Source organism: Lemur catta, chromosome 1 (assembly GCF_020740605.2).
Source record: "Lemur catta isolate mLemCat1 chromosome 1, mLemCat1.pri, whole genome shotgun sequence".
In the NCBI taxonomy this organism is placed as follows: domain Eukaryota; kingdom Metazoa; phylum Chordata; class Mammalia; order Primates; family Lemuridae; genus Lemur; species Lemur catta.
In genome coordinates this window covers 134,344,110-134,363,120 of record NC_059128.1, presented here as the reverse complement: position 1 = coordinate 134,363,120, position 19,011 = coordinate 134,344,110, and positions in this window count along the sequence as shown.

The window sequence follows — 19,011 nt, the reverse complement described above, 5'->3', positions numbered from 1 at the left end:
ATAGAGAAAAATTAGCTGGGCGTGGTGGTGTGTGCCTATAGTCCCAGCTACCTTGGAGGCTGAGGCAGGAAGATCACTTGAGCCCAGGAGTTTGAGGTTGAAGTGAGCTATGACACTGGTGCACGCTAGCCCAGGTGACAGTAAGACCCTGTCTCAAACAAACAAAACCAAAAACAAAGATATTAGGTAAAACGTATATTTTTGTATCTATTGGCAAAACTTTTGGCTTGATGATTTTCCTACATGAGCTAAGTGTTTGCATACAATTTTAAGATATGTGTTATTAATATTTAGTATTATATTCAACTGATTATAGCTGGAGATCCCCAAGTAAAAGATAATGACATTTATTTTTCTGTCACCTAAAGAAATCCAACATTGGGCCGGGTGCGGTGGCTCACATCTGTAATCCTAGCACACTGGGAGGCCAAGGCAGGAAGATCACTTCAGCTCAGGAGTTCGAGACCAGCCCAAGCAAGATCGAGACCCCGTCTCTACTAAAAATAAAAAGAAACTAGCCAAGCAACTAAATTAAAAAAAAAAAAAAAAAAAAAAAAAAAAAAAAAAGTCCAGCAGCAGGAGGTTTGGAGCTGGTGGTGAACTCCTGGGGGTCAGCAGCCCACTGTTTCCCCCTGCTGCTCCACACCTTCCCACATTACATTTGAGTTCAAGGTTGATCCCAGGGCTCCATCTGGCTCCTGTGAATTCAGCCAGGAACAAGAGGCAGAGAAAGAGCACGCTCCTTTCTTTCAGAAGACCTCTCGGAGGTCCCAAACGACAGTTCTGCTTACATCGCCTTAGGTAGAACCTAGTCATGTGGCCTCACCTGACTGCAAGGGATCTGGACAACGCAGTCTTTTATCACAGTGGCCACGTGGCCCACTAAAATGGGGTCTATATTACTAAGTAAGAAGGAGAGAATCGGTGTCAGGTACAACCAACAACGCTTTCCACACAATGCCTGCTCAACACCTCAGTTGCTTTCTTAATACATTTAAAGATTGATTTAATATCATGCAAATAATCCAAATATTCAGATGGAATACTATGATTTATACAAATGAGGTAACATGAACCAATGTAATGATGATCATTTTAAACATGCTATATATATATTTATATACCATATATATATATAAAAGGAATACTTTATGAAAATGAAATCATTATAAGCTCCCATCTCTGTTTTGTTGATACTAATAGCTACAAAATAATCCCAGGGCTATTAGAAAATTCCTCACAGGGCACAAAAATAGTCACCAGGTCAGGACATTTGTCAAGAGTGCTTACAAGAGCAGGCGATTTCTTTAGGAGTCCGGCCAGCCCCTTCCACCCACTCTCCCTGCTCCCTCTATCCCTGCCAAAGGCCACATTATTGCCAAGGCAACCGAGGCCCTTCACTCTCCCCAGCTGACTCTGGTTGCCTGTGCTGTGATCAAACAAGCACTAAGGAGCAGGAAGATGTTACAGGGCAGATAGAGGGTGGTTTTTAGGTTTTTGCTTCTGTCGCAGAATGCAAGGCATTTTGGTCTCCACACCAAAACTGCAGAGATCAAGGATGCTGACTCTTCCTTCCTATTCCTTCCTCATGCTGGGTGGACCCCAAGGGGGAATCTGGAATATATGAGTAACTCAAAATTTAGGCTTTATTTATTTTTTATTGGTATACATCCGTGGGGTACAAGCACAGTTTTGCTACATGATATATCACATTTCTGGTGAAGTCAGAGCCTTCAGTGCACCCATCACTGGAGCAAGCACACTGTACCTAAAAATTTCAGTTTGAAATAAATACAAAACATTTTTCATTTTGGGACTAGGCCCTTTAAGCCCTTTCCAGTTAGCTGTTCAGAGTGGGAGCCTGGCCCCACACTTCACACAGAAAGCCTACATTACTTTCAGCCAAAAACTCTTCCAACAAACTGGCTCAAAATGAGACTAGAACTATTTTCAGCATTGTAGCCAAGGTCATCGAAATATTTTCTCTCTTAACAATCTGTTTCCTTCTTTCTGTTCTTCCCACCTCTAATGTCCTGTCGATGTTGAAAAAAATCTTAAATACCTTTTGGTCTTCTTCACAATTATATAAGTGACTGTGACTTTGTAGATTTCTGAATGCTCCTTTTGCCCTCAACTTTGCATTATATCTCTCAAGTTACCTAACCCCTCTAAATCTCTGTTATCTCATCTGGAGAAAGTGAGTGCTTTAGAAAAGACAGCCCTTCCAGTAGGTCCCAGCTCAAACATTCCACAATTCTATGCTAGAACTACCAAAGAACATCGTTGCATATGCAAGCAAAGGCTTTAAACTTCTCTGGCAACATTTCAATAAGAACTAAAGCCATCTAAAAATAATTTGACAATTCTTCTGGATGAATTCTTCTAAAGAAGAAATCATTTGTATACATCACCCTGTCTTATCATACTTTCACAGCTGCCAATGAGAGGCAATTTACTGTGCCATTTTGAGAGAGCTGGTGACATGAAAAGTGATACAGCCTCCCAGGTAAGTACCAATTAAAATTATTTCAAATCATTTAAAATGAGTGTTATGTAATAGTCGTAGAGTATGGCTTTTGGAAGAACTAGTACTTTGTCTTTTTACAAGGGGGAAAGAATCATCTTGCTTCTCAATTATGCAAGATTATCTGACGTCAAGTACTTCTGCAATGCCTATCTGGCACTGCTCATTGTTATCTCAAGTTCATGCAGCACGGACTGGCATATGTGCTGCAGCCCGAGAACAGCAGAGTCATCCTTTTTTCCACTTCCCTCACTTTGCCTTGGCTTTCCGCCCCCCGCAGAATCTATATGCCCTGCTCTGTTGCATAAAGAATAATGCCCAGTGGCTGATTTCCACTGGTCTCCTCCTGACAAGGCCTCTCCAGCTAATGACAAACGCTATAGAAACTTCAACCTCCTATCACGTGCTCATTTGCCCTCCAAGTTATAATGATAAAATACGGTATTTTCTAGAGCTTCCTAAAGTGATTTAGATTTCTCCCTCTGTCACTATTTGGATACATCCAAACAGAATCAGATAAAGGAGAATTGTGCTTTAAATACACTGTCATCCAAAAGTGAGTGTCAGAAACTCCTCCTTCCAAGGATCAAAGTAATATTTGCACTAAAATTGCAGCCCAGTGCTTGTTTTTTGTGTATTCAAAATGTCACTCAATACCTTGCTTATAGGACCTTTATAGCTCAAGGTAAAGGGAATTCTGGTTACCGGGAAATAACTTTCTTGACATTTAACTTAAGGGATGTAGCTTAAGTTTAAATATAGCACCCCATAGGAAAAAAGGGAGTTTCTAAAAGATTTCATTAGCTTTCATTAATTTTGATGTAAATTAATCTCCAAGGAAGGTAGCACCCTCCTTGTAAGCAGTTCTCCAAAGGAAGGGGCTATTTGATGGATGGCAGTGAGCTTGGAGACTGGGAATTGAAACTCGGCCCTGCTTAGGCAGCAAAAACATTTTCAAAACACTAAAATGATTGATTCCTCTAAAGACTACATAATTGAAATTTCTTATTTCAGATTGTTTAAATTTACCTTGGGACAATAACATTTAAAATACACTCAAACTCATCGTGTATGAGATATACGAACACGAGTTTACATTTTCCTTATATTGTGAAGATAAATAATATAGTCTTTTATGAATGTTTTAAATTATTCATTTTTGCCATCCACTATTTTTATATAGAGTAATGAGACTTTGGTTTTAAATAATATGATCTTGTTAAAATGACTTTACTCTCTTTTCATGTAGAAAAGTGAGAGATTCGGACCACAAAAGCTCTAACAAATCTGTCTAAGCTGTAAAACCTTATGAAACAAGTAAAAAAATAAAATCTTTGTCACAATTTTAACTCCTTCCTATTCTTGTCATGCTGTTATCACAACAAAATGACAATAATAATAATATAATGTTTTAGATTTATGAAACTTCACTTTTCTTTAGGCACTTTCAAATCCATTATCTCGTCTGGACCTTGGAAAGATGTAGCTGGGAAGAAGTGATCTTCAGATTTTTCACTTTCATGTTTTCACCGCCAAGTGCTAACTAAGCCTGAGGAATTTACCAGAGCCATAAAATCCTGACCTGGAAAGGTCACTTAATTCATACCTTTTCATAGCCTTCAATAAAACCGAGGATCAGAACAACACTGGATTTTTCACACGTCATCCTGTGCTTCTTGATTAAATCAGACTGTAAGTGATTTTGCTGTTGTTATCTGCTAAATGATTTAAAATAGCAGAACTAAAGCACAATGCATATCCCTGCAAGAATGGAAGCATGACAGGCTACAAATGATGGTCTGTTTCAGAGTAAAATCTCACTAAGGAAGCCTAAGTGGGTAATAGCACAGGAAAATTTCAAATGTGAGATGGCTTAATTTTGAAATGGAGGATTATGAGTGGCCTATAATACAGAAAACTGGAACGTTTTTTCCATATACACTTTTAAGAAAGTTTTTCCATAACTTATTCATTTAATAATTGTATTGAGTATCTGTTTGGGCCATCTCAGCGCTTGACGTCCTGTTGGAAATACAGAGATGAACAGTAAAGGAAAATAGCTAACATTTACTGAGGACCTAGTGTGTGCTTAGCTATGCTACGTGCTTCATATACAATTAAGGCAGAGCTAAGATCACCCACCCAGAAAACAGGAGCACCTAGATTCCAGCACTGATCTGCCCTCCTGGAGTCGGTGTTGTTAAGTGCCTCACACTGTAAGAGTTTGCTGGAGTCCCTGCCCTCAAGGAGATCACTCGAACACACCGAGCAGGATGATCTACTCTTTCCTCCCATAACTCTGATGCATGCCTTTAAATTATTCATTTCTTTGCATGTTTAAATTATTCATTTCTTTGCATGTACCTGTAGTCCCAGCTACTCGGGAGGGAGGCTGAGGCAGGAGGATCACTTGAGCCCAGGAGTTGGAGGCTGCAGTGAGCTATGACCATGCCACTGCACTCCAACCTAGGTGACACAGCAAGACCCTCTTTCTAAAAAAAAAACTAAAAAATTAAAAATTAAACTGTTCAATTTTTGTCACCTCGCCCTGTCTGCATCTCCATCCCTGCTCCCCTCCACCCTCCAAAATAAAACAACACCAGCTCAGAAGGCATCGCTCAGAGATTCTTTTTGAAGCTGCTTTTAAAACGTGCCTTCTAATAACCTGGTAATTGTTTTACTACTTTTTGAATGAAGTGTGAAGTCCCTGAAAAGTGATGGAAATATTCCCATGAAAGCTTTGGTAGAATTGAAGGCTCGCTAGGAGGACTGCATCACCCTGCAACTGACAGCCAGCTGCAGTGTCAGCTTTAAGTAAATGCTGGGAGAGAGGCTGAGGCAGGCATCCAGAAGTCTTCACACGGTTGCTACTTGATTAAAAATCATACGTACTGGTAAGGATACAATGAAATAGGCACTTTCTAGGAGAGGGTGAATTGGCACAACTTTATAGAAAACCATCTGTGTGCAGTTTAGAAAGATGATCATGCCCTTGGAGCCAGTTACTCTACCTCTTAACTAGAATCTATTCTAGGGAAAGAAGTAGGTATTTGGACCAAGATATATATCACACATGGCATGTTCATTAGCGCTTAATAATAATAATGGCACATTAAAAATACTTTACAAATGTGCAAGAATATGGAAATGATTAAATACATTATGGTATATGTTATATCATGGGATGTACAGTCACTTTATGTGATCTTGTCCAAATATTTTAGATGATATGGGAAAACGTTCACTATAAAATTTTAAGTGAGGAAAAACAGGATTAAACCACTACATATGATACATGAAGATCTTATTTATAAATATATTATCACAAAGAGAAAGAGTGAAAATAGGACAGGACAAAGTATATATGCATAAAAAGGACTATAATGAAACAAAACTAAAAATTATAAAAGTAATTTAAAAAGTAACAAAAGTAATTTTTTTATAAATCAGGAGAGTACTGCCTTGGATTAAGCAATGGTTTCTTAGACATAACATCAAAAGTGCCAGCAACAAAAGAAAAAATAAACTGAATATCATCAAAAGTTTGTGCTCCAAAGGACACCAATAAGAAAGCAAAAAGAAAGCAGAATGAAAGAACAGTTTTGCAAATTGTGCACCTTATAAGAGAATTTTACATGGAATACATAAATAACTATTACAATAATATGAAGACAAATAACCCAATTTTTTTAAATGGGCAAAGGAGCTGATAGTTATCCAAAGAAAATACACAAATAGCCAATAGGCACCTGAAAAGATGTCCAACATGGTGTGCTACCAGGAAAATACAAACCAAAACCACAAGAAGATACTGCTACACACCCACTAGGCTGCTCTAGTCTATAAGTCAGACAATAACAAGTATTATAATATTGGAGAGATGTAAAGAAATTGAAACCCTCATATGCTGCTGGTAAAAATGTACAATGGTGCAGTCACTTTGGAAAACAGTCTGGGAGTTCCTCAAATGGTTAAACACAAAGTTACCATACAACCCAGCAATTCTACTCCTATGTTTATACCCAAGAGAAATAAAAACATACATATGCCCATGCAAAAAGTTGCACATAATGTTCGTAACATCATTATTCATAATAGCCAAAAAGCGGAAACAACCCAATTATCCAACAACTGACAAATGAATAAATAAAATGTGGTCTATACATAGAAAGGATATTATTTGGCAATAATGTAAAGAAATGAAGTATTGATACATGCTACATACAACATGGATAACCTTGAAAATGTTATGCTACATGAAAGGATCCTTTCACAAAGAACCACATATTCCATGATTCTATCTATGCAAAATACTCAGAACAAGGCGAATCTACAGAGACAGAAAATATTAATAAATTAGTGGTTAACTAGCATTGGGGGTGAGAAATAGTTGGGAGGCAGTGTTGGGAGTGACCGCCGATGGGCATGGGGTTTCTTTTTGGGCTCACAAAAATATTCTAAGATTGATTGTAGTTATGGTTGCACAACTCCATGAATATACTAAAAAAACCACTGACTTGTGCACTTTAAATGACTGACTTGTATGAAATGTGAATTTTACAGTATCTCAATAAAGCAGACTTTTTTAAGAAAAGCAAGGGTGCAAGAATAATTATTTTTGTCATTTCATCTGTTAACCCTGTACCAAGCTCCTACTATAGCCTGTGCTAAGTACGATGAAAGATACACGAATAAAGTAAACCCTTTGTTTTCAATGAGTTCGCATGAACTTTAACCCATGTAGAAGTAATAGTGTGTATATACACAATTACACAAATTATACTTATATTCTCACAATATCATAAAGAACATGGAATGAGTATTACCATTCCTTACTCCATTGCCTTTTTCTAAGCAATCCTGTATAACTTCACCACTCAATATAAAAGTCTACCAAATCAGATCTCTACTTCCAACTGTCCTATGGAAATATCCACCTGAGCATCCAGATTATGTTTCACACTTACATTTTTAAAAATATCTGAATACTTCATTCTTCCCTCCTTCTTGCTATACGAAATGCAAACCTCTTACTGTTTCCACATCTCGGATGGTGCATAGCCAGCATCCTCTCAGAAAGCAGGTCTATAAAACCTCGTTGAGTTACTAATTCTAATTCTTTGTGTTACTTCATTACTCACATAGTTTGTATTTTTGAGGTATGAGGTCATTTTCAACGGGGGTTATATTCCATTCAATTCTCTTAGGAAGAACACCAATGCGACGGGGGGAGATGTCTCTGCCAGAGATCTACTAATTTCTCCTGTTCCAGAACATTTTTCCTGTTCATTTCTCAATACTGGGCTCCCCACCACACGGATAGTATAAATTCAGACCTCACATCTGCAGTGGCAATAGCCTGGAGTTCTATTATAATTTCCCTCAGGTGATCTTTTTCCCTTTGGCACCAGAGGTATGGCAAGCTTCATCCTCAATTCTCCCAGCCAATACACAGTTGCTACCTTCCCTTTGCGTGGATGAAGCAGCCCTTTTTAACTCCCAAATTGCTGCACGTATTTCAGATCTGAGAGTATAGCCTGAGCTGCCTCCCCAAGGACTTAAAACTCCAACTGCCAGCAGTCAGGGCCTGCATCTTTATTGCCTTCGCTCATGGTCCATTTAAGCATCAGTTCCTGTTCACTGCCCTGGCTTTGAGTTCCCTTTTCATTTCTGACAGCTGAGGACTTCCATTTCTTGATTTTTGAACTTGGCCTAGGTATTTACATTTTTATATGTGTTTTGACATTTCTCTGTGTTGAAGTGGAAGACTGGGAAGTTGTTTCCCATCAGCTCACCTGCCCATATCTATCCTATCTTTCTAAACACAAATATGACCACACTGTCTTCAATGGGTTCCCATTTGCTTGAAGAATAAAGTCAAGTCTCCTTATCTGGTTGTTTTTAAAACTTCACATCCAGATGGGATTCTGTCCCCCAAACTTCACTTACAGCCACATCCTGAATCTCCCACCCTACATCACAGCCGTAAGGACCCAGCCCTCCTCCCCAGACAGTCCATGTAACCTCACACCTCCACATCTTTGTTTTAAGAAACTTCATTTATGGTGGCTTCTAGGTCCTATTTCTATTTCTAATAATTATATTCTGTGACCTTCGTCCTGGCTGTGAGTCCTTTAAAATCTGCGAGTCTTCCACTTTAGAAAACGCAAAATGGGATTTGAAAGCACAGCCCAAGATATAATCTTGGTCACTCATCCACTCAACTAAACAAAAGCCAAATAGGAGAGTGAAAGTGTCCACTCAAAAGGCTAGAAAGGCCCTGTGCACCCAAGAGCAGCTGATGTGGCTCAAGGGAATCGTAGGATTTCACACCGATGCCACAGTCCTGTGTAGACGGTATCTTGAAGTTCATTAAATTCTCAGACCTTAGCTCTCTGCTCCAAGGCGACATTTGCTCTGCCCTCTTCAGAAGGGCTAGCCTGCCGGGGAGATAGCTGTTATGGTTCCTGTGCTTCATTAGAGCAAGGAAATATAGTTCACTGTGCCCAAACAAATCCTAGCCACTAATGGGCCAAGATATTGTGAATGCAGAGTTAGAATTGCTGGAACATCAGAGAACTGAAGGGGGAAAAAAAAGCACCTTAGGAACCAAAGAAACTGCATTTGTAAGCTTCATTTATATAGCACATAGCAAGTGAATCAATAGCTTGAAAATGTACAGCGAAGGCAAAAAGCAGTTGATTGCAATCTTCAAAGAGTCGGCAAAAAGAAAAAGTAGCAGTGCAAATTAAACTCATTCAAAAGAGGAAAGGCAATTGGTTCAAACCGAAGAAGATTCAACTAGGCTAGCAAAAAATCATTATTCCTAGAAGAGCAGAAAGTAATAGAATATGAAGTGTGAATATATATATATATATATATATATATATATAAACAGAAGCCACCCAGATGTTTGTTTTGAGAATTTTTTTTCACAGCATAATTCATGAGAATGCAAAACAGTATCCTTAGGAAGGCCAATGAATATAAAAATGGAAGATAGTCACCCAGGTAAATTGAGTTTTAGTAATTAGGGCAGGGTGTGAAGAAATGAAAAATTACCTTCTGAATCTCTAGTTTTATGCTATTATCCAAAAGTAAAGCCAATTGAATGTAAAAAAAATCATTCACATTTTATCATTCATTTCTTATTTATATTTCAATTTGGACATGGTAATCTATGACTTTTAATTTGCACTTAGATATGCATCCTTTTCACTTGTGGCAATATTGTTATATAATAATACAATAAACTCAGCAATGGTACAACGTTCTTCTCAACAAACCTTTCCCTTTTCACATGCACACATGCAGCTACATGCACACACATGCACACACCCCTCAATCAACTCTCAGGCATCTCTGAGTTGAGTGTCTAAGAAACTCCCAAGATGGGAATTCTATGTGATCAGATGATCAGAGATTTTAACTAAAAGTATTTGCCTTACACTGTCCTCTTCCAGGGCTCTAGTCTTGAATAAAAATTGAGGTGTCATCAATACATGATGACTGGGTCAGTTGACTGGAAGACTAATATATACAATGTGGTGTGATCCATTGTCTCAGATTGCACACTCTCACTCAAGCCAGCTAGCTCATCCATAAATACCATATATATGATATCTGCATTATATGCTACATATACTATATATGAACATACATGAGACACCAGTAAAGTTGTGTATCTAGGTCTGTACATTTCCAGCACTGCACTGGAAAAGTAACTCAGAGCAAAACTCAGGCTGTATAAGTACCATGGACAGTACCCATGTTCATATTGGCCACATACACATTGTTTGTTTTTTTGTTTTTGTTTTATTTTGTTTTGTTTTTGAGTCAGGGTCTCGTTCTGTTGCCCAGGCTAGAGTGCAGTGATGTCATCATAGCTCATTGCAACCTCAAATTCCTGGGCTCAAGCAATCCTCCTGCCTCAGCCTCCCAACTAGCTGGGACTACAGGTGTGTACCACCACACCTTGCTAATTTTAAAAAAAATATTTTTGTAGAGATAGCGTCTCACTATGTTGCTCATGCTGGTCTCAAACTCCTGGCCTCAAGCGATCTTCCTGTCTAGGCTTCCCAAAGTGCTAGGGTTAAGGCGTCAGCCACCAGACCTGACCCACATTCTGTGGTTTAGAATATGAAAAAGAGTTTTACCCAAGTGAAAGTCCAACATTTATTCACATGTTTCAAAAAAATCTGGTTGTTAGGTGTTAGCGGCTTCTCTAACCTGTACTCATATGAAGAGGATAAATTCAAAATGTTCAAAAGCATCTGTCACACAAATTCCTGTCACACTCACCTCTATGAAAAGCAAGCTCAGTGATAAGGGGTTCAGAAAGAAAGATTTACTCACTGCCCTGCATAATTTTGCAGCATATCAGTAGCATATAATTATAACCTTCCCTGAAGTATCCCAGCAGTTGCTTTAAGCTGTATTTGAACAGTTCCAGTTTACCTGTTGGCCTAACAAAGGTGAAGGACCAACAATGAAAAAGAAATTTAGATCATGATCTAAAAACATGACCCATGATCCAGATGGACACCTAACAGAACAACAGCAAAATTTCACATCTATGTCCATGGTTATGTTTTGTCTGAATGTCTATATTTTGCCTATATTGAAATCTATATGATTATGAATATAAAATGTTATTTTGATGTCTATATTTTTCCATGTTTATATCATATCTATAAGCTATATGTAATTTTAATTTTATATAAATACACATATCCACAGGAATCTTCATCAATGTCTTTGTCATTCTGTGTGTGTGTATGGGTGTTTGTGCATGTACACACAAATCTACCAAGTAAAATCTAAGCATTTTCATGGTAGTTTTAGCAAGATGCAACTTAAGATGTATTTCTTCCACAGCAATGAGATGCAACAAAAGTAGATCTAGACATCAAAAAAGTTATCAATAGACACCCTATGTGAAATGAGAAAGCAACCTTTTGCTGACTTAAAATTGAAAAATAAATAGTGCAAACAAAGACAGATGTCATAGAGACAGACTCTGAGATCACAGTGAGTCAGGAGTACCCTGGGAGCAGGAGCCTTAATGGGAAGTCAGGGCGGTAGAAGAGAGCAAAGGGAAGAACTGACTGTGATTCAGTTTCAAAAGAGGCCTCAGATGCCCCCATGGGAAGTGATGGAGTGTAGGTGGCCTTTCAGACATGTCCCAGGTTGAGGCATGGGGGCGGGGCTCTGGCACCCTGTCTTGGGCAGTCATAGGATGTGGGCTGCCCTGGTGAGGGGAGTAACCCTGGCAACGGAGCTCTCTGTCTCTGGGAGGGCAATGCCTGGAGATGGAGTCAGCTAAGAGCCATCAGCAGTGGACATTCCCAGAAGCCGGAAATATATAGACCTCAGGGCCTGATGCTGTGCATACCACAGCAACATTATAAGAGATTTTAAGTCCATCTTGTTGTTTTGTGAGGGTTTTTACTTATTACCCCAAATTAAAAGTCTACTCTTCCATCAAATAACCCTCTAAACCTCGTGACTTTTCCTTTTGCCAATCTGACTTCTTAGGCAATTGAGTCCACTGGAGTCCAGCTTTTCCAAATGAAAAAGTGCCATGTTCACCTTGTAGAAAAATCCAACTGGAATAAAATGTTTGTACTTTGCGAAAAGAGAATGGGCTCTGGCTCCTTTATCTATAAAATAGGGATGGTAATAATTGCACCTACCTCATGGGGTGTGAAGAAGAAATTAAATTTTCCATGCAAAGGTCTTCGAAGAGTACCTGTCACACAGTTGGCTATTATAATTTTTTAAAAACTTTGTGAGCTCAATATTGCATCATAGTTACTAACGCTTATTCAGAATCAACTTCAAAATCATCTTCAAGGTCAGGATCAGGATCCTGCCCAGAATCCTAACACTTTAGGTTCTTGTGATGGGTTTCCCATCCACCTCTTTTTAAGTGGTGGCCCAATGACTTCACACTACCTTTGGACAACTTTCATGTTACTGATTAAAAGAAACTTAAGTTTCTTAGTTTTATTGTCGGGAGACATGACCTTCAGTAGACAACTGGCATTTCTACTGAGAAGAGTAGAAAGGATGGCTTTAGGTCAATTATTCTAAAATCAAAACCATGATAGGTGTCAGATGTCCTCCAACCTTTCATTGCTCATATGCATTAATTTTATGCAACAGGTCAAATTAATCAGACACCTAGGGGGTACCATTTGCAGAGAGTTCATCTAGAGAGGTTGCCAGGAAATGGCACCATTTAAAGGTAGATAATGGCATGGATGCTTTCACACCCTACTCCTGGAACAATATTTCCTGATGAAAATGATTACGTAGGTAAAAAGCTTTGGGGCCTCAATCACTTTCATCCCTGTGTTGGAGCAGACACTGAACAGTTCTCTGCGGGTCTTCCCCGGCCAACTTCTCAGTGTGTGCAGCGAATGAGACCACCCACTTAGCAATCACCCTCGGCCTTCCGGGGAGGGCCCTAGCTTTGGCCATGCCTTACCTGATTGTACAAGTTCATGGATCTGCCCTTCCCCTGCAGCCTGGTGTGTCTATACTCCAGGTTCTGCCATCAGCCAGGGCCCTCAGCTCTCTGGTCTTGCAAAGTCCTGATGAGCAAACTATTTCTAAGAACATCCTGAATGACATTGGATCATTTGGTCTTCACAGTCAGGGGCTCTTGATCTGTTTGGAAGAAGCTCAGGGGATAGATGAACACTGTAAAGATGATATTTATATTTTTGCATCTATGTCCGTGTGCATACATCTCTGCAGAGGCAGCTTAATGGTTTTCATCAGATTGTCAAAGGGCTTTGTCCTGACCCGTTCTGTGCGATGGTGAAGCCAGGCTGAACTCATGCCTGAGTTTACATCTGGTTCTACCTCTATTACCTGTGTGACCCTGGGCAATTTACTTATTCTGGAAGGGACTTAAGTCCCTAATCTGTAATAGGGGGATAACAACAGTATCTACCCCTGGGGTTTCTGTGCAGGGGAAATGAGATAATCTCAGGTATCTGGGTACATTACATTATCAGTTTATATTTGTCATTATTCTTCTTCGCTTTGATTTGGACCATGTTCTTTTGGACTTTTATTTTTTAATTATCCCATAGTATGCCCTTGGCCTTCACCAAGGGAAGATGCAAGAGGCCAACCACATGGCCTGACTGTGTCCCAGCCGAGGGAGGCTGAGGGCTCCGCCCACTGTCACTCAGCATCCTCCTTACAAGGCCCCTTGGAAGAAATCTCTCTGCATGGGGGGACACAGAGAAGCTGCTTGGCAAAGAGCCAGGCACCTTGTGACTGGCGTGGCCACTGGGAAGCTCCAGCAAGGACATAGGACCATACAGCATCCATTTCACCATGCAGAACCCACCCTGGTTTTCTAATTTTGTCACCCACGTTTGCTCCTCAGCTTCAGCTCCCTCAGTCACTTATTTAATCCTGTTGTAACTTATGTGGTTTTATGAAGCACCTTGCATCCATGGAGGGATAAATCCATTACTTGCATAAACAGAGCACACAGTACGAATGGGTGTCTTGTTTCCTATTATGCTATTTGCTGTTTTATGGGCGTTCTCCCTCCTGCTTAAACAAATTTTGATCTTCTATTGTTATGAAAATATGAGAGGCTGGGGTGGGGAATTGGTGGGCTGTATGCAGATGAAAAAGCAATCCAGAGATTTCTAAGATACCCAGTGGTGATCGTTTTCAAAGCAAACAAGATTGCTCCCAGAAAAATATTATACAAAGAAAAAGGAATCACTTTAAAATTAATCTTGTTTATATCCTAGAAAGGCATTTCTTGGAGGGCTAACCTATCCTTAAATCTTTTTTTTTTTTCTTTTTCTTTCTTTTTTGGAGACAGGGTCCCACTCTGTTGCCCAGACTAGAGTGCAGTGGTGTCATCACAGCTCACTGCAACCTCAAACTCCTGGACCCAAGTGATCCTCCTGCTTCAGCCTCCGGAGTAGCTGGGACTACAGGCATATGCCACCATGCCCAGATAATTTTTCTACTTTTTGTACAGAAGAGGTCTTCCTCTTGGTCAGGCTGGTCTCAAACTCTTGGCCTCAAACAATCCTCCCACCTCGGCCTCCCAGTCTTAATTCTCAGTCTATGTTTGCTGCTTTTTCAAACATAAACTCTTTTCTATATTTTAAATCTGACATTCCAAAGAGAGGGTGGTCCTCAGAGAATGGCAGCTGCTGGGTTTCCTTGAACAGCACATTTTTATTTCATTCATAAGCCCAGTGGCCTTTGGTATAAGAGAGAATCTTAAGAAGTCCAATAAAAATTCTGAAGGAAGTTTCTTGGATCCCTCAGAAAATCAGAAATGAATTAGTAGATCCTAATTCCTTAAAAGAATATGCTAAGGGTAGCTGGGTTTTCTGTCTCTTCATAATCCCATGGTGGTAGAAGCATTTTGCCTTCTTCACACTTTCTGCAGAGTGACAGCTCTGCAATGTCCAAAAATCAGAGAAAAACTGTAAGGCATAAGCTGAATAATCATAAAATGCACAGCAAGTACAATAGCAAGAGCTCAACATCTGTGTTGTACTCACAGTGTGTAAAGTGCTTTCATAACATTATGACATTATCTGACATGAGCCTAATAAAAACTCTGATTTCAAAATCCACACTCCTTTGCTGGTTTACAAAGCTATTACGGGTTAACTGTGCCCCTCCCAAAATTTGTATGCTAACGCCCTAACCCCCAGTACATCAGAATGTGACCTTATTTGGACACAGGGTCTTTACAGAGGTAATCATGTTACAATGAAGTCATTAGGGTGAGCCCTAATCCAATATGACTGGTGTCTTTACAATAAAAGGGGAAATGTGACAGATACATGCAGAAACCATACAAAGATGAAAGCAGAGACCAGAGTGGTGTGTCTACACACCAAGGTTTCCCAGCAAACCAGAAGTCAGCATATATTTTTTAACCTCAATAAAAAACACAAGAAAATACCCTGAAGTGGCATAAAGAACTCAGAGGTAAAATTGTTCCAACCCCAAGCCAATGTTGGGGGTGACGGATGAGAACACAGCATGTGACTCCTAACAAATGGTCTTTTCTGCTTCCATGAGGACAGAATAGCTGTGACTTCTGTTTTAACACATTAACTGCCCTGTGAGTTGTATTTAACTCACACTAGTTTTGAGCCCCAGGGCCTCGTGAAGCATATGTAACCCATGTCTTTTCACCTCGGGAGCCACATGAACTATTTTTCAAGTTGCATATAACTCAACGCACAGCCATCTGACCAACAGAACACAGAATGTTGGCCTCAAGGGACTGGCAACTTCCTCTTCCTGTCTAGTGTTTTCTTTCCACGCCCTGTTGGACTGTGGTTCACTTCACATTCCAGAGATCATTGTTCTAATGAAAGAGGCAAAACAAGAAACAAGGAAATTCATTTTATGAGCACCCCATTTAGCTTGTGGCTGAACAATTGGATTCATAACTTCTTGGAATACTGCAGGCAGCAGTGACCCTAAAGGTCTTTTAATACATCGCCCTCCAGGGTTAAATTTCCTTCTGTGATTCATGAAAGCTGGTGGCTGTAGAAAGTACAGATGCCCTTCTGTGTGAATGACAACTGCACCCTAACTTGGTAGAACAGAACCAGGAGTACTGGAGTCATGCATACATGAGAATCAGACATATTCATTGCGTGGCCTTGAGCAAGTTGCTTAATCTCTCACAAATTCAGTTTCCCTCTTTCTTAAATAGAGATAAAGATACCTTGAATGTGGCTGTTAGTAGTAAATGGGTAATGAATATAAAGTGCCCAGTGGCACCAGGCACATGAGTGTTCAATGAAGACACCCCTATCATCATTTGGGGAACAGGGTCCTTCTCTCCCAACCCTTCAGCCTGAGAATACCTTATGTCTGCTCAGACCCCTCCATCTAGAAGGGTGGTGTGGGTGGACTATACCAGCCCCACATGATAAGCTAAGGGTTGTATTAAAATAGACATTTTACAAAATGCTTAAGCCGTTGTATCTGAAGTACTCTGTTCCACGGAGGAAGGGTTCCTGTGCAAGGGCCTGGCAGATGGAGTTGTTTTGCAATCCCTTAAGCAATCAAAGGCTGGGACTCTGGAGTGGCTCTACCCTCTAGGATGTCAGGGAATATGAGACATAAACAAGACACGCAGACTCTGAGGAAGGCAAAGTGTGTATTATCATCTTCACTTTACAAATGGGGAAACTGAGGTATAGAGCAATGAAACGACTTAGACAAGGTCATATAGAGGGTAAGAGGCGGGACTCTCAGAGCCCAGGCATCCTGGCTTTCTGGGCTGGCGGTCTTCCATACACAACCCTGTGTTACTTGGGAACCAAAGCTCACATGATTGCGCGGCATGTAAGAAGAGAGAGATTATTCTCTGTCCCAGACTTCCTCTGGAAACTACCTAGAGAAGTGCAGGGGTGGAAGCTGAGACTTCCACGAGGACTAGTGAGGCATGAAGTGGGGAACTTGTTCCTTCAGTAAGGAGGCAGGGAGACCAGGAGAAAATGAAGTAGCGCTAAGGGGACATGAAAGGGAAGTCCTTTCCTGTGTGACCTCCCTCCCTCCCCAAATCATCAGGAAAGGCTACCAAAGTCGGGAAATGCTCTAAATGGGGCTGTTCTGACATCAACTGGTCGATGAAGAGGTGGTGTTCTGTGGTCAGGCTGGGGCATGGTGAAGCAAAAGCTACCACACACCCAGCAGCGCTGAGGTCTAGGGGGAAGAAAGCCCCAGGGCTCCTCAGCTCTCCTGGGATGTCACAAGCTGGGAAACTGAGTCAGGCCAAGTATAAGCAGCTTATTCAAAGAGTAGGTAGCTCACCTGACATGTGTGTTACCAGTGGTAAAATCAAGTGATACTCGAGTGTCCTTTGACAATCAGATAAAAGATATATATTTGTATACTTATCATCAAAAGAAACGTATATATACACATCAAAATTGCCATGCATTTTCAGATCTTTTAGGGATCTCTGGTTTCCAGCTTAAGGTGATTAATTATGCATTTATTTCACTTAATCACCCTCATACAAGCTAGCTTTATCCTACATTGAACAAATCATGTATTCCATATTTATTTCAGGAAACCTAAAATTCTGCTCTGAAATCTGACAGAATGAAAACCAAAGCTGGTATTATACTTAAAAAGACGCACAGTTGTTAACAGATATCAAATCCTCCTGAAAACAGATAAGTGCAATGTTGTCAGCTGAATGAAAACATTAACAACAGCTTTCTCTGCTTTTGTAAGCAAAAGCCAAAGGAAAAATGTGTTGTCCTTTAGTGAAAACTTGAGCCTTGTTTAGCTCCCTATAGCTGGAAAGAGGCAGACAGCAGGATAAGAGGGGTGAGTTTACTTCCTCAGCAACTTGCCTTGTGAGGGAGTTGAGTTACTATATGAAGATTTTTAGCCCCCAAAACATCCATTTCATAAGTGTCAGGAAATTCCCAAAAATATTTAATTATTTTACGATCAGTGAAGTCAGCAAGAAACAAGCATCTCAGAACTAGACGATGGGCAAGAATGCACTTAAAAAGGCAACTCCCCAACAGGTGGGAAAGAATGCTGTGCACGGGTCCATATGGATGGCTTAAAGTCGAGTTGAGAAGTGAAGTCTAAGGTCTAAGAATTCTATGATCTTACATTGTTAAAGGAAATTTTTTAAAGTGAAGACTACCTGAAAGTACAATCATTTCCTCCTAACAAGCGTTTGCGTGCTTTCAAAAGCAATGATTTCATATTACTGGTCAAAATGCCTTTGATGAATGATGATTAAAATGAATTTCACCTTATTTGAACCATGAGGAGAAAAGGTCAAAATGAAATTATCTCCTTTGCTTTTAAGTGCTTTTACTGACAGAAGCCTAAATTACCTCTGTCGGCTTTGAGCCCACAGCTTGAGGTTTGCTCTGTGCTTGGCTGTAGCAGCTACAGTTGCAGGAGAGCAAGAACCTAGGCCCAGACAGCAGGTGCTTCTGCATGGAGGTTTTATATGCAAAAAATGTGCATAGTTAGTAACTATCAGCGTGTTTGCTGGCCAAGATATTATTCCCCTTGCCAAGAATGTGCTTAGTAGAAGTATGTTTAATAGTGCTAAACCTTCACTGAATGGCTAAATTTTTCCTGGAAGTATTGCAAATTGTCCAGGAAGGAGGCATTACCAGAATTGGAAGAAGAGGAGGGAAAAGTCAAGAAAGGCATGAATAGGAATGTGGCTTCATGGCTCACACAGATGTTTAACACTTAGCCATGGAGTCATCAGCGACATGCAATAGTCACACCATGGGCAAAAGCACCAAACATGGGGCACATGCTATCTGGGGATGGCACAGGAATTCTATCTTGTGGATTGCTGTTTCATGAGTGAAAATGGGTGCTCTTTGTCCTACATATTCACTTGTGAGGTCCTCTTTGAGCAGAGCTAGAGGCCGTATCCTGATGGTAGACAATGCACAGTGATGGGAATAAAA